Source organism: Gorilla gorilla, chromosome 3 (genome assembly GCF_029281585.2).
Source record: "Gorilla gorilla gorilla isolate KB3781 chromosome 3, NHGRI_mGorGor1-v2.1_pri, whole genome shotgun sequence".
Taxonomy (NCBI): domain Eukaryota; kingdom Metazoa; phylum Chordata; class Mammalia; order Primates; family Hominidae; genus Gorilla; species Gorilla gorilla.
In genome coordinates, this window is record NC_073227.2 from 143790889 (window position 1) to 143806218 (window position 15330).

A 15330-nucleotide genomic window follows, 5' to 3' on the forward strand; every position below is an offset into this window, starting at 1 on the left:
TTAAAAAATATAATTATTTTTATTTTTAAAATAGATTTAGGGAATATAACTTTTTTCTTGCATTTTTTTTTGTTGCTAAAACTGCATCATTTGTGTTCTGTATTGTGTCTTATATAATGTGCCACAATCTGGAATTTGCTGCCTGGATCCCCATGGCATCGTATAAGACATTCGTCTGTCCCTTGTATTTCTTGTAAATTGGTAGTTAGATCCAGAGGCTTAAGTTTATTCAGGTTTGATTTTTTTTTTTTTGCAAGAAGCTGTTATGCACTTTCATCACTCAAAGTTTGGCAGCAATTGAAGTTCATCATCTACTCCAGACTCTCTAGAGCAGCATTCGCTAACAGAAATTTCTATGGTGATGGAAATATTCTATATCTGTTCTATCTAATATGGTAGCCACTAGCCACACATGGCTACTAAGCACTTGAATTGTGGCTAGTGTGGCTGAGAAATTGGCTTTTTATTTAAAAACTTTTAATTACTTTTAATTTAAATAGTCACATGTGGCTAATGATTACCATAGTGGATAATATAGCTCTTGACTCATTAATTTATTAATGGCTAAAAAATAATCTTATTTTATAATTTTTTCATTAATTAAAATATTTTTATAAAGAGAAACTTCCTCTTATCAACTGAATTGTTGCCATGAGATTCAGTTCATACAATACAGGCAGAAAAGTAGTTTAATTTTCCCCCATATTTATCAGTTATCAAATAATGAGTTGATTCCCTAGTATTCTCCAAAGGTGACCCAAGGAGATTTTTTTTGTTATGAAGTCATATTTTGTATTTTAATTCGTTGTAATTATTCTTATTGATGCTCAAATTGATCTAACCTTGGCCAGAGAGAACCTATTTCTTTTGAGTGCTCTTCATATGATCCTGTGAATATCAGTGTCCTGACTTCATCTACATTGTTCCAGGGTCATCTTATACATGGCCTGTCTCATGTCTAAAATTAGCCATTTGTCCAAGAAGCCCTGATTCCAGTTAGTAGTCTATTTCAAGAACATATCTGGACACTTGGGGTGATCATTGCTATTGGGTTGGTAATTGTTCTAGCTTGATAAAAACACAACTAGAAATAGATTTTTTTAAAAGATAAACTAGATCATAAATTTATCTTGATACATTGAACTTAAAGTCAGGCAATGGAATTGTCTTTGATTTTAACTTTTGTTTTTATGATGAAAACCTGGAGTTTTAATAACATTAATTTAGTTACCCATTTCCTTTATGCCACAATATATACACAGTAATTTCAGAATAAACAATACCAACAATACCAGCAACAAAATTATTATTGAGAAAGTATAAGTTTTTTTTTGATTTTGCATAATTTTTGTCCTTAGGGTCCTTCTCACGGATGACATTTTATTGTATTTTAGGTTTATTTGGAGTAGTTCATCCTTGTGTGGTTTTGCCACAAACTGGATACACTTTTATATTTCTTTCATTTTATTTTTAGATAAATGAGATATTTTTTTAAGAAATGTAGTTTAATTTTATGATTATGTAAGATATTTATAAATGTGGTTTGAGAGTAAAATCTATAAAACAAAGTATTCAAAGATGTTTAGATTCTCTATCTCCTTAACTCAATTTCCTCATTCCAAGGATTTATTTAAAAACATTTACGATTTAATCCTTCATTTATTGTTATTAGCAAAGATGTGTATATATTTTTATCCTTCTTATATTAACCATAGTATACTATATAAAATTTCTCCCCTACTCTTTGTAAAAACTAAATGTATCCTGGAGATCACTGAACAATAATATGTAGAGATTGGTCTCATTTCTTTTTACAGCTGCATGTGTTCTATATTTCATTCAATAATTGCCTCCCCCCAGCAACCCTTTTTTTAAGAGACAGAGTCTTGCTCTGTCATCCAGGCTGGAGTGCAGTGGTGTGATCATAGCTCACTGCAGCCTTACACTCCTGGGCTCAGGTGATCTACCTGTTTCCAAGTTGCTTGACTACAGGTGCTCACCACTGTGCCTGGCATTTTTGCATTGTTTGTAGAGACAGGGTCCTGCTGCACTCTTGGCCTTGAGTGAGGTGCGAGGGCACCTTGGCCTCCCAAAGTGCTGGGATTATAGGTGTGAGCTACCACTCATGGCTAATAATCCCCTTATTAATGAGCAGTTACGTTGTGGAAAGTTTTTTTTTTTTTCCAAATGATAGCTGCGGTAGCAGTAGCAGCAGCAGCAGCATCAAATATGTTACCTTTCTCCATAATCTTTGCTTATTCACTAGGTTTATGTAGGTATTCATAAAAATTTAAAACATACATACGTTATATTAATGACCCAAGACAAGTGCTGGTAAGAAACTAAGGTACATTAATGGAAAGTTATAGGTCTTGGTATCCTCAAACTCAAATAAAATATTTTAATTTTCATTAATTATCCCATTAGGGGACTGATTAGTATTTTTCTGATTTTCAGACTTCCTAGGATAGAGCTTGGAAAGGTTGGAAAAGTAAGGATGATTGAACTTGAAAGGTGTGAATGAAAGAAGAATTATCTTTTGGGATGGAGAATAGTAGCTGTTTTCAAAGAAGATTTTATTTTATCTTTCATTTTTGGCCTATAAGTTTTGCAGAGAATCTGTGATTAGAGTATTTAGTAAAGTACAATGTAATTATTGTTCTGTTATTTGGACACATGTTTAAACTAGAATTTTGAAGATAGCAATTAGCAATAATTATGTATGTTCTAGCCACTTTATTCATTCTACCTCTTTTACCATACACTTTAAAGATATCTATATGGTAAAAGGTAAGCGGCAACTGAATAATCACAAATACATCAACAAGTAAAGAGATGCTTTGTTTTATTGAGTGCATTCTTATATTTTCTCTTTTGCTGGAATAATAAGTGGGGTTTTAAACTGATCTGTTCTAACATTGTTTTTCCTCATTTTCTCTCTATTTAGAGGGTTTCAGTAGGTTTTCATACATTCTCACTTAATTAGTTAGAAGCCGTTATAATTTTTAAAATAATACTTTAGTTCTAGTTATTCCATCACGAGCTGATTCTATTTATACAACAAATAAATACTAATTAAAACTACTCTATAACCTTGAACTGTACATTAGGGAAGTTATACCTATGGTGGATGACTGAAAAGAGAGTCCAGGATAAACTGATACATCTAATTGCACATAGTAGCCTTCGAATCAAGACTCTCAAATAGTAAAATGCACTAAGCCAATATGGATGGGAATAGCCTCCTGGTGTTTTCCCAACTATTTGAATTTTTAATATCTTCTCTTATAGCTATATACTTTTGGTTCATTTATGCTAGCGGTGTTATCAGTGAATGTATTTTTAGATTTTGTATTCCATATTTTAGATTCTGTATTCCATATTTAATGAAATTTTATTTATAGGAAAGAAAGAATGGGTATGCATAAGGACCTAATCAAAGAGGCCTCTGACACCTGTTTAGCAGTTGTGTGAGTGTGTGATTATCCATGGAAAAGAAGATCAGAGGGAAACGGTGTTTAAAGCCCTTGATTAGTTAGCAGAGAGAATGAAGCAAGCCAAGTGCTTTGCACAAAGTGACAGAAATGAAGGTAGAAGAAACAGTTACAAATGGCGGTGGTACTAGAAGTAAGCTTCCCATAACTTCTACTCCGAACTTCAAGAAGGCTGTGGCTTTGTGGATATTCTTCCTTTGGCAATCTACTAAATTAGAAGAACTGGAATATTAATAGTATTGAATTCTAGCTCTTCAAAAATATCACCAAAACAATCTGTTGTTTATAAAAGCTGAGTTTATTCTTACCATCGTAAGGAAAAGAACTGCCTTGACAGAGTCTTACTAGCCTTGGAATGAGGATGGCAAAGTTGGGATTCTTAGGAGGTTTGGGGTCTAGTATGAGGTGAGTTTTCATTGTGGAGGCTTGCTTGATCAAGGTTGAGTAAGGTGGGTGTAAACAGCAAGGCTAGGGCATTGAGGTGAGGAAATTCAGAGTCTTGGGAGGTAAACTATAATTTCATACTATGTATGGAAGAGTTGAACAATGCGATATTAATTTAATGGGGTTCTTGGAAAGTTCCTGGGAAGATTAGTAATTTGCAACTTTTATCTTACTGGGCTGTAGTTTCTTGGAATAGTAAGGTAATGATAAAACAAATACTATATGTGATTATTAGCCAAATTAATCAAGTTTATGATTTCTTTGGTTGCTTCTCAGATTTTTTTTAAAGATTCCAGAGAAATCTACTGGGATGTGAGCACAACATTCTTAACCTAAAACAGCATATGTTCACCCTTTGTAGCTTGACATTCTGTCTAGAGCAATGATCCCCAACCTTTTTGGCACCAGGCACTGGTTTCGTGGAAGACAGTTTTTCCATGGACAGCGGTAGTGAGGGATGATTTCGGGATGAATTTGTTCCACCTCGGATCATCAGGCATTAGATTCTCATAAGGCGTGTGCAACCTAGATCCCTCACATGCACAGTTTCACAATAGGGTTTGCGCTCCTATGAGAATCTAATGCTGCTGGAGGAGGTGGAGCTCAGGTGGTAATGCCCCCTTGCCTGCTGTTCACCTCCTGCTGTGTGGCCTGGTTCCTAACAGGCCACGGACCAGTGCTGGTCCACGGCCTGGGGACTGGGGATCCTGGTCTACAGTGTCTCTGTTCTGAATAACTGCCTGTCCGATTTCATGAATCTCTCATGTAAGGAATTCTATAGACTTGGTGTCATTGTTTAACTCTCTCCCTTGAACTATGGCCTGTAGGATTCTGCCTGCTTTCTAGTCCTTTTGTAAAGCATCAAGAGAAGAGGTTTGAGGAGACAAGGAATTAATACAGAAATCTCCCTGAATAGTTAGGTTCAGTTTTTCTTCTTCTTAAATTAAGTTTTCTAATGATCTCTTTTTTCTTGAGGGGAAATTCATGGGGCAAAATGGACTCTAGGTGATGTCAGAGATCATGCTAAAGGTAGGAATCCATTTACCAAGATAACAATCCTTATTTAATTTTTAGTAGGAGCCTATTGATTTTTGTTCAATAAATCCAATACCAGTGACTGGGGACTACCCAGTGATTTGATTTTGGTCCGTATGTGGTTATCAAATACTCCCATGTGGTTATCAAATAGTGTTTTAATGTTTGGTGCTCCTCTTCAAGAATGATGTTTCACCAGGCAATGACACTTGTATTGTTGAAATTATTTGGTAGATATAAAGCAAAAGTGAAGTATGTTTATTTATATGATATGTGAAAATGATACAGCCTCCAAATACATACCATCTGTTTTCTAGTTTTCTTTTAATTACTATTTCTGTGAACATTTGGATATAAAAGGTTTTACCCTCAAAAGGTTCTAGAATATTCTTTTGGTGGAGACAGGAATCTTCTTTTCTAGGTATGATGTGATGCTGTGGGTAAGATTACCATCTGGCTGACCTGTTGTGCATTTTCTAGCTTAAAAAAAAATAACCTAAGGGTTGAATCCAGTTACCCAAGAAACTAACTGATTCACTACAGGGAACTGGTACCAAGGGAAGCTAGATGACTCTCAAGTGAAAATGTGCAAACTCCACGTTGATTTTCCAGCTAATGAGTAAGTTGTAGTCACATATTGGACTTATACCATAAAATGACTAAGCATGTGAAAAGCAACATTAAGAATAGCAGCCCTAAAGATAGTATAGAAGTAACATAGTAGGCTGGGCGCGGTGACTCATGCCTGTAATCCCAGCACTTTGAGAGGCTGAGGCAGGCGGATCACGAGGTCAGGAGATCGAGACCATCCTGACTAACACGGTGAAACCCCGTCTCTACTAAAAATACAAAAAATTAGCCGGGTGTGGTGGTGGGCGCCTGTAGTCCCAGCTACTCGGTAGGCTGAGGCAAGAGAATGGCGTGAACCTGGGAGGCGGAGCTTGCAGTGAGCTGAGATTGCGCCACTGCACTCCAGCCTGGGTGACAGAGTGGGACTCCATCACAAAAAAAAAAAAAAAAAAAAAAAAAAACATAGTAAAAGATAACTTTAGATGAGCAAAAGAGGAAAGAAGGTGGCTAGGAAACAAAGAAAATAAAAGAATGCAGATTACAGCATAACAATCTGTGGAATTATTTCATAAATATGGGATGGAAGTGGCCACATCTCGTGCAGTCATCTTGATCTGAAATTTTTGGGTCTTGGGTCTCCTTTGATGACCATTTGTTCCTGTATGGTTCCTAAAAATACTCACATTTTTCCAGTAAAACCTGTCTTCTAGATTATATATTCCTTTTGAGTTCATTATTATGAAACCCAGAGTTTTGCTGTTATGTTAGTTCTTAACAGAAACTGATGGGGTCTCATCCATCAGGGTTCAAGGACTGTCCTTCTCTGATCTCACTTCCAAAAAACCAGGTCTCTAGATTTCAGACCACAGGAGGATGTTGAAGAAAGTTTGCTTGTGTGGTTGATGATAACACTGAGTTTATTTTGTGAACGCTGTGGAGTATTTGGCCATAGTTGCCAGGAATAATATATGGAGTCCAGAATTGGATGATAGTCCTAGATGAATGCGCTGACCTATTACTAAGTGGAGTTTGTACGGGGGAAGTGATGAACTCCAGATGAGTTGGTCTTATTGTCATTAAGGTGAATGACCTTAGACCAAGGATTGGTAAACTTTTTCTGTAAAGGGCCAGGTAGGAGATATTTTAGACTTAGCAGGCCATGTGGTGTTTGTAGCAATTACTCAACATGAAAGCAGATATAGACAATATAAAAACAACTTGGCTGAATGTGTTCCAGTAAAACATGATTTACAAAATACAAACATTGGGCTGAATTTGGTCCAAGGATCTTATTTCCCTACCTTAGAGCACTTTGGCCTTATGCTTGCTTTTAGCTTTCTGATGTGCCCTAGGTATTGGGAGGACGAGAAGCAAACAGCCATTGGGAGGATCTATACAAGCAAGCAGTTTTGTGCTGCTAAATTTGGATTTTGGGGGAAAGACAACTATCTTTGTTTACCAAGATACCAAGGATGCTCAGTTATTCATTCATTAATTCCATTATATGAAGCCTACTGTGTGACAAGTCCTGGAGATACAGAGATGAAAGGTGAAGGCCCTGGTCTCAAAGGAGCTTTCTTTCCTTAAGATTTTATAAATAGATACTCACGGCATGATAGGATATGGTGAGAAACAGTGTGCTAATTTGTTGTCAATAAAGTGAACTCAGGATCTAAGCCAGGTGTGCATGTGTGTGTGAGTATACGTGTGGATAAGGCCAAGTCTCTGCAAAAAAAGTGTTATCTTGGCCAGGTACGGTGACTCACGCCTGTAATCTCAGCACTTTGGGAGGCTGAGGTGGGCGGATCACGAGGTTAAGAGATCGAGACCATCCTGGCCAACATGGTGAAACCCCATCTCTACTAAAATGCAAAAAATTAGCTGGGCATGGTGGCGTGCGCCTCTAGTCCCAGCTACTCAGGAGGCTGAGGCGGGGGAAGCACTTGAACCCAGGAGGCGGAGGTTGCAGTGAGCCGAGATGGTGCCACTGCACTCCAGCCTGGCAACAGAGCAAGACTCCATCTCAAAAAAAAAAAAAGTGTTATCTTCCCTTCCTTTTCTTCTTTTTCTCATTTTTTACGTATAATATAATAATGCTGTGTTTTGAAGGCAAACTTTCAAATGCCTTTGGATAGTTGTGGGGATTTTGCATCCCTTTGCTACAAAACATGTCTTTTAGAAGATGCTGAAGACAAATCCTTCTTTAAAGCCCATTCGTCTATGGGCATCATTGATAAGATAACCAAGGTGATTTAAATAAGTAAAAAGTTATTTCAGTTGGGGCCTTGCATATGTAGAGGGGAAATGAAGAAAGTGTTCTCAAGAACTCTGAATCTCAAATCTCACAAACTCCCCACTCTTCCAGTTTGAGCTGGATACATCTGTATGTTAGGCCCTAGATTTTACAACTTTATTGCCTTTTCTTTGGACCAGTTTTATGGGAATGGCCTGTGAAACAGCACCTATGCAGAGCAGGGAAAGCTAACTCAAGACAGAGGCAAAACCAGAGAAATCAGGTGTTTGCATGGAGTCAAGAAAGTATTTACCTTTTAAGAAGGGCAAGAAATTGTGGTGAAAATATACTTGAATATACTGAATCTATATTTACCTTTCTAAGCAGGTTATACTTCTCAGTATATAAACATTTGGTGGAAACCAAGGGGTTCCAATCTGCATTTTCTTTTTTTCCCCCTTTTATTTTACTTATTTATTTATTTTTATTTTTTGAGATAGAGTCTCACTCTGTTGCCCTGGCTGGAGTGCAGTGGCATAATCTCGGCTCACTGCAAACTTTGCTTGGACTACGGGTGTGCGCCACTATGCCTGGCTAATGTTTGTATTTTTAGTAGAAATGGGTTTTCATCATGTTGGCCAGGCTGGTCTCAAACTCCTGACCTAAGGTAATCCACCTGGCTTGGCCTCGCAAAGTGTTAGGATTATAGGCGTGAGCCACCATGCCCGGCCCAGTCTTTATTTCAAAGATTTGTCTATGAAATGGAACAGTCACACTAAACATACTGCAGTCATACCAATGAGAAGGCAAAATAAATAAATAAATAAATAAACAATTAAAAAATAACCCCCCCCCCCAAAAAAACACCAAAAAAACAAAAAACAAACAAATGAAAAACATACAACAAAAACCGACACAAAAACCCAAGAACTAGCTGGTGGATTTGTCATTCTTTTATTAAAAACCTTTTTTTTCCCATACATTTCTACTTGCCTACAGTGATGGCTTTCCTGCTTTGGATTTTTATAGTATTTGGCTTTTTGTGAGATTCATATATTTAAAATAAAATTTAATATCTATTAAATATTAAAGCTACTTGCTGGCTAGTAGTTTCAATAATTTATTATGTATATCTTGCACAACGTCCTAGTTTCTTATTTTTTGTTTTTCTTAGAGTCTCGTAGAGCTTAGATTAGAGTGAGCTGAGTGAGGCACTCAGCTTGGAGACACAATTTAAGGGGGTTTCAAATACCTCAATAATGAAATTTTAATGAAATATTTAAAAAATCAAAATTAATGCAAAAAATCCATGATGAACATCTTATCAAAATTTTAAATAAAGACAAGACCTGCTCTGCACTTGAACAATTCTGTCTCATTCACCTTACCCTAATCCTGGCCCTGGTTCCAATGAAACTTAGTTTAAAAACAAGCATCTAGCGCCCGGGGCATAGTTTATTGGTTAGAAACAAAATCACATTAAGCTCTTATTGATTACTGCATTTTCTGGCACCCCTTAATATTTTGCATCCTAGTCCTGGTCCTGCCTCTCAGCTACCCTTAGAGTTGATTAAATCCCACTGTATTACTTCTATAGGTAAAGTTTATGTGAAAGCTCACAGAGGTGATAGGACTAGCCCAGGTTGAGCAGACAAGAAATAATAGGGTTGAAACTTACCATGGTTTTATGTCCTCTGTCTTCCCAATCAAATTCCTTGAGTATAAGATTTTCAGTTCTTATTTCTTTCTGTTATACAGTGCCATGTGTAAAGCAGTCTCCCCGACCCCTGTACTTGCGATTGTCCTGCTATCTGCCTACCATCAGTTATTTGTGTGACCTTAAAGGAGCTGCGTGCGTAGTTCTTATTGTCTACATGGCACCCCAATTCTGGGTAAATTCAATGAAATAGAAAAGAAAAGAGTAGAAAGCAAAACAAAACCTTTCCCTGAAACTAAAATCCACTTCATCTCACTTACATAGACAAAATAGCTGACTCAGTATTTTAAATTTTTTTTAATCAACTGGTTTGTAGTGATGTACGGATACAAGCAGAGTTCCCTAATACTTAAGACAGATTAATCTCCTTAGTAGAAGTTAGTAGAATGAATAAATAATAATTGAATGCTGTCCACAAAAGACAATGTTTGAGTTGGTAATTATTAGACCAGGTGGCTAGTGTTTCTTCATTTTCTCAAGAGGTGGGAAAAATATAAGAATTTTCAGTCTAATAACAATTATATAAAATAGCACAAGGTACGGGCAGGGGCGTGTGTGATGGCGGGAAAGCAGTGGGGAGGGAGGAGTTGGAAAAGAAGAAAGCACAGTCATCTTATATGTTTTTTTGGTTAAAACTATGAGAGATTTGTGGGTTTCACATCAGTCAACTTTCATTATTCTTGTTCCCATCTTCTCTGATTCACATGGTTTCAGTTTCTTTTGAGACATCTTTGGTTCAAAACTTTATGGCCATGAAACAGAGTTTTAAAAACAGTTTAAAATTTTTTTAAATTTTAAAACTGTTTTAAACTGTTTTAAAAACAGTTTAAAATTGACAAAAAGTTTTGGAAGCAATCAGTGAGTTTTGCACAACTTTACTAGCAGTTATTTTTAGTGTGAAAAATGGTGCTATTCTATGATAAACATGGGTTAGGAATGTTTATGTCATTATTATGTAGCTACTTAGAGAAATAAGACCACAGTGTTACATATGTTTGTTGGAAATGGAACTTATTGGAAGTTAAAAGGTGGAGATTATAATATATATACAATATGTGAGAAATATATTTTTTATATATGAGGAATATATTACATGGAGGCATAATTTCATTGTGTTGAAAACAGCATTTGCTTAAACTGGAGAAGAGATAGCTATTTTGCATTCCACAAATTGTATTTAATATTATATTTAAAAAATAACTTTCAACAGTTTGAGATCTCTTTTGAAGCCCAGATATAATTTTCACTGTGACAAAATAGGATGAAACAGGAAAGTTATTGAAAGATAGCATTGATTTAAAAAAGAGGTAAAAAGTATATTTTCTTGTGAAATCAATTTTATATGGATGGCATAAATTTAATCCTTTGACTTATTTGTCTGCTAATCCTGTGATACATAATAAATTCATAGTTCAATTAATTGGATATATTGTATATAGTGACTCATTTAAGGAAAATGAGCTATCATCATCCAGAAGTATTTATGGGGTGACTAAAAGTTCAAGGTGCTGGCTTTACAACATCAGTAAACAGACTTTATACTTCTAGGAACTTAGATCTAAAATCAAAAAGAGAAAAAAAAGGAAGATGACATCAGAAGAAGGTTAAGCAATCAAAAAGTAATCATGCAAGACGCATACCGGATGCAATAGAAACTAGATAATCACTCATTTCACAGTTCATTAATAAATATCTGCTGGAGGGAGGAAAGGAAAGAAAATGTTTTGAGTACCAACTATTACCAGGCACTGTAACAAATACTTTATATTCTCTCAATTATGGTGAAATGGAGGGCATAAGGCCGAGGCATCCGAGAGAAATCTGAACATATGAGGAAGAACATTAGCTTTCATTCAGGAGGAAAACACATGAAAAATAGGGAGTAGGTGACTGGGCAGAAGTGGAAGGTTTTTAAAAGGTAATTTTGGAAAGTTGGCTACCTGGGCCTGTATTGTGGAGGGCTCTTTAGCACAAGCTCAGGCATGCTCATCTTTATGTAGGTAAGGGAACCTGAAGTGTTTTTCAGTACAGAGAATGTAAATGGCAGACACGATGGAGTCTGGCGAGCCATGGGGCCACGTGGAGATGGGGGAGAGGAGAGAGGGCTTGACTTTGAAGACAGCGTTCTTAATGGCTCTATAGAAGTAAGTTTTCTTTGAATAGGCCTGACTAGTAGTGATTTTATTCATTTAATTATCAATAATTCAGAGCCACAAATATTTTCTCTGGCTTGCTGTCTATCTAAAAGCATCTGATTGTGAGAAGTAAATGTCGAATAAATAAAATGTTAAATGTTTAGGATAGGCTAATGTTTAGAGTCAGTTGGTGGTGATGTTCAAGGAAAGGTACACAAGAGTGTTCCTCTTCTCTTCCTCCTATTAAAAACAATTTATTGAGAGAAGTAGGAAGCAGGAATTTCCTGAAGTGAGGAAGGGCAGACACCTGTGACAACTTGGCAAGCTTGAAGATATTTGCACCCTCCATTTCTGGTCCCCATAAATGCTCTTCAGTCACTGCAGGCACGTCTGCCTCCTCCCCTCCACTCACACCACTCTTCTGAAGCTCCCTCATAAAACCCTCCTTTCTTTTTCCTTATCCTTCTTAACATCTTGTGGCTTTTTATGCAATTGTTCACCTCCTCTCACCTCTCCAGCCAGATTTCTCTTAATCATCTCACATCTTAACAGGGGTGATTCTCAGTCATCAACCGTCAGTATGATTCTTATATCATTAACATTCTTGAGAGTTAAATAGTTCCAGGAGATTGAGATCACTTAACTTTGCTAAGACCTCAAAAGCATACTATTTTATCCATAGAATACAGTTTTTGGACTGACTGAAGCATTTGCCAAAATAATTAATGAATTATTTCCATGTAGATTACGAGTCTTAGTTTCAGTGTCATCCATTCGGGTAGGTGCTCTCTGACCTTTAGGACGATGTCAGGCCACTTAGTGACATTAAGATGTCTTTTAGTAAGGCACCTTTTACTTCTTTTATAATAGTCATCTCATTTGATATTCGTTTGTACCTCATTGAGGATATAAACTGTGTCTTAGGTATTGACAACTGTCTCTCCAAGATTTAGCCCAGGTATGTGTTAAGAACTCAAAGAATACTTTTTTTTTTTTTGGTTAATTGATCAAATGCTGTGGACCTGTTCAAGTTCAAGAGATGCACTTTACCTAATATTTAATCTACAGAGCATCCTTTTTAGATATTCTTGCTTTTTCTTTATTTCCTCATTCATGCATCTAATTCCCACTTTCTCTTCTAGGCCATTTTTCTTTATAAACTTTTTAAAAAATATCACTCTATGAGCATTACTATGTGCAGCTAAGGAACAGACAGCAAAAAATCTGTGCTGAGCTATGCATGTAAGGCTTGAGGCTTGGCTTACAGGACAATTAATCTTTCGGTCTTAGCAAAATTTCAAATCACCATGCATCTTGGGCCTTCAAATTTACTCACAAATTATTGGTACTACAATCTTTAATCTTATACTTTTCATATTAAATGCACTCTCTTCAGATTTTTTTTTCTCCTGGGAAAGTCAGTGGCTGCAATTTTCACCTGTGTATCTCTAAACTTACACCGCTAAGCCTATTCTTTCATGTGAATCCAGCCCCACATCTGATGGCAGCAGGATATTGGCTTTGGTTTGTGAAACTTAACACCTAAGGATTGTAGCATAATGTGGACATGGTATAGGGAGATGGGAGAACTGGCTTCTAGACCTGGTGGGGCCATTAACCCTCTAAGTGAATTTGGAAAATTGACTTCACCAGGCATTCGGAGAAACCCTGAAGACTCCCTGCAACCCAGTTTTCTAACCAGCCTGCTGAAATAATTCTGAACTCTGCTTAGTGTTTTGAATTGCTTTGTGTTTCTATTTGTACCAATCTGACATGGTAGTAAAACAAGGTGTAGGAGAAGCTTTGGCTCTGACAGAACCAAGCAAAACTGAGATATGTCTCAAGTTTACAAAAGTCGGTGCTGCTGCCGGGAGCCTTCATATTTTACTTTTCTTCAACTCAAGCCTCTTGAGAGAATGGCCTAGTTAGAATAATATTAATCTAACACAAGTAAAAGAAAAATGAAACCAACTGCTTTTCTTTCTAAGCCCACAAAGAAACAGTAACTGGGCTTCTCTGGAGAAACGTAAAGTCAACCTCAGATGTGCTCACAGGCTGGATGAAGCCTAGGGGAAGCTAGGGGCTTAAGTGGTCACTTGAGGGGTATTCTTTTGAAAATTGTGTGGCTGAACTTACTTAAGCCTCTCTTATAGGAACAGCCACCCAGGAGAGTTTGTAACATAAGGGCAACCATACCATATTGGGAGACAAAATAACTATTTTCTTGATGAAGTACACAGAGCAGAAAGATTTGTGCACTAGTCAACTTTCTTTTTTCATGCTTAAAGGGAAAATCAGTATTTCATATTCATGGTTTCTGATGTAACATTTTGCTAGGATAGTCAGAAGGGATTAATACTATTTGTTGTAAAATATCAACTGTTATTTTTATAAGGATAACCAGACTGAGGATGATATTCTTAGGTTCCACCTGGTTTTCACACTTTTGGTGAAGTAAAATTTAATTGAGTTTTCAAAGGTAGGAAAATATTCTGTTGCTGGGAAATATAGCATAAAGGATTTCTGCATGCTTCCTCTGGGTTTTTCCTGTGAGCTTTAAATTAGGATTTTCTGCCAATTTTCTGGCAGAAGCAGAGGAGACATAGCAGTTTTGCTGATGGTTTTGATTATGAATTGTCTATATGGCATCAATAAAAATAACTAGAACTAGGTCGGATGGGCACTGAACTTGCTTAAAATGCTAATAAAAATTATAAGAGAAGGGAACGAATCTTAAATTTTAGATATTTTTTTCTTATAGTCCATATGGAAAGACCATTTCTGTTAAAAGTACAATAACTAGAGAAGAATATGTTCTCTTCAAAGTGCCAATAAAAATTCAAAATGTCATTTTCCAGTGCAATTCGGCCTGAAATCAACCTGTTTTATGGTAATTATGGGCTCTGGCACCAGAACATAGCAGAGCTTTAGAAACATTGAATGAGTGATTGAGTCCAACCTCCATAAATGTGAAACATATGAAATGATTTGGGTAAAGTAAAAACCAGAGAGCGTTGTCACCCTCCCTACCTTGAGCTATGCATAAAGCTGCGTTAATGTAGTGGAGTAGTCATATCAGAATGAGGGAGAGGGTGAGAAAAATATTTTCAGAACAATAGAAATAGCATTTGAAAAGCATCTTATGTGGTAGAGGGGAATTTTCTTGTAAAGGTATAAACTGTGAGAAAGAGATGATGATGCCCAATGTTGTCAAAAAATGCCTTTTCATCGGCAAGATTCGGGTATATCACTATGAAAAGAAAACCATATATATTTCTTGTAACCACTGCAGCGGCAGGCATAAGGACCCAGTAATGCATCATCATATGCCACATGGCAGCTTATCAGGAGTGGCTACTCGAGCCAAGAGAAACGTGGCAACACTTCTTACTTGCTTCTCTTTTGCAAGTGCAACCTGAGCCCCTTGTGATACAGGTGTCTTGGCAAAAGGATTGCCTTAGATTAGTTTTAGCCTGTAAAACGGAAGAAAAATAAAAGCATTTAAATCTTATAGTGTTCAGATGTCCCAAATTATGGACCCAATAGAGTAGTGGCTGAATCTTCTTAAGTATTATTTATTTTTAAACAAATGTTTGAATAGTAATATAACCATTAAAGATACTGAGCCAGTAGCAAAAAAAAAAAAAAAAAAAAAAAATTCTTCCTGCAGAGAAACCTCAAGGACCACATTTGTTTTCTAAC

At 36.5% G+C, this 15330-nt stretch overlaps 1 long non-coding RNA gene across 4 annotated transcripts in view; it reads left to right on the forward strand.

The window, feature by feature from the left end:
* The window catches only part of LOC115934313 (uncharacterized), a 415675-nt gene that overhangs the window by 129314 nt on the left and 271031 nt on the right, over positions 1-15330 (forward strand). The gene's annotated exons all lie outside the window — the stretch shown is intronic.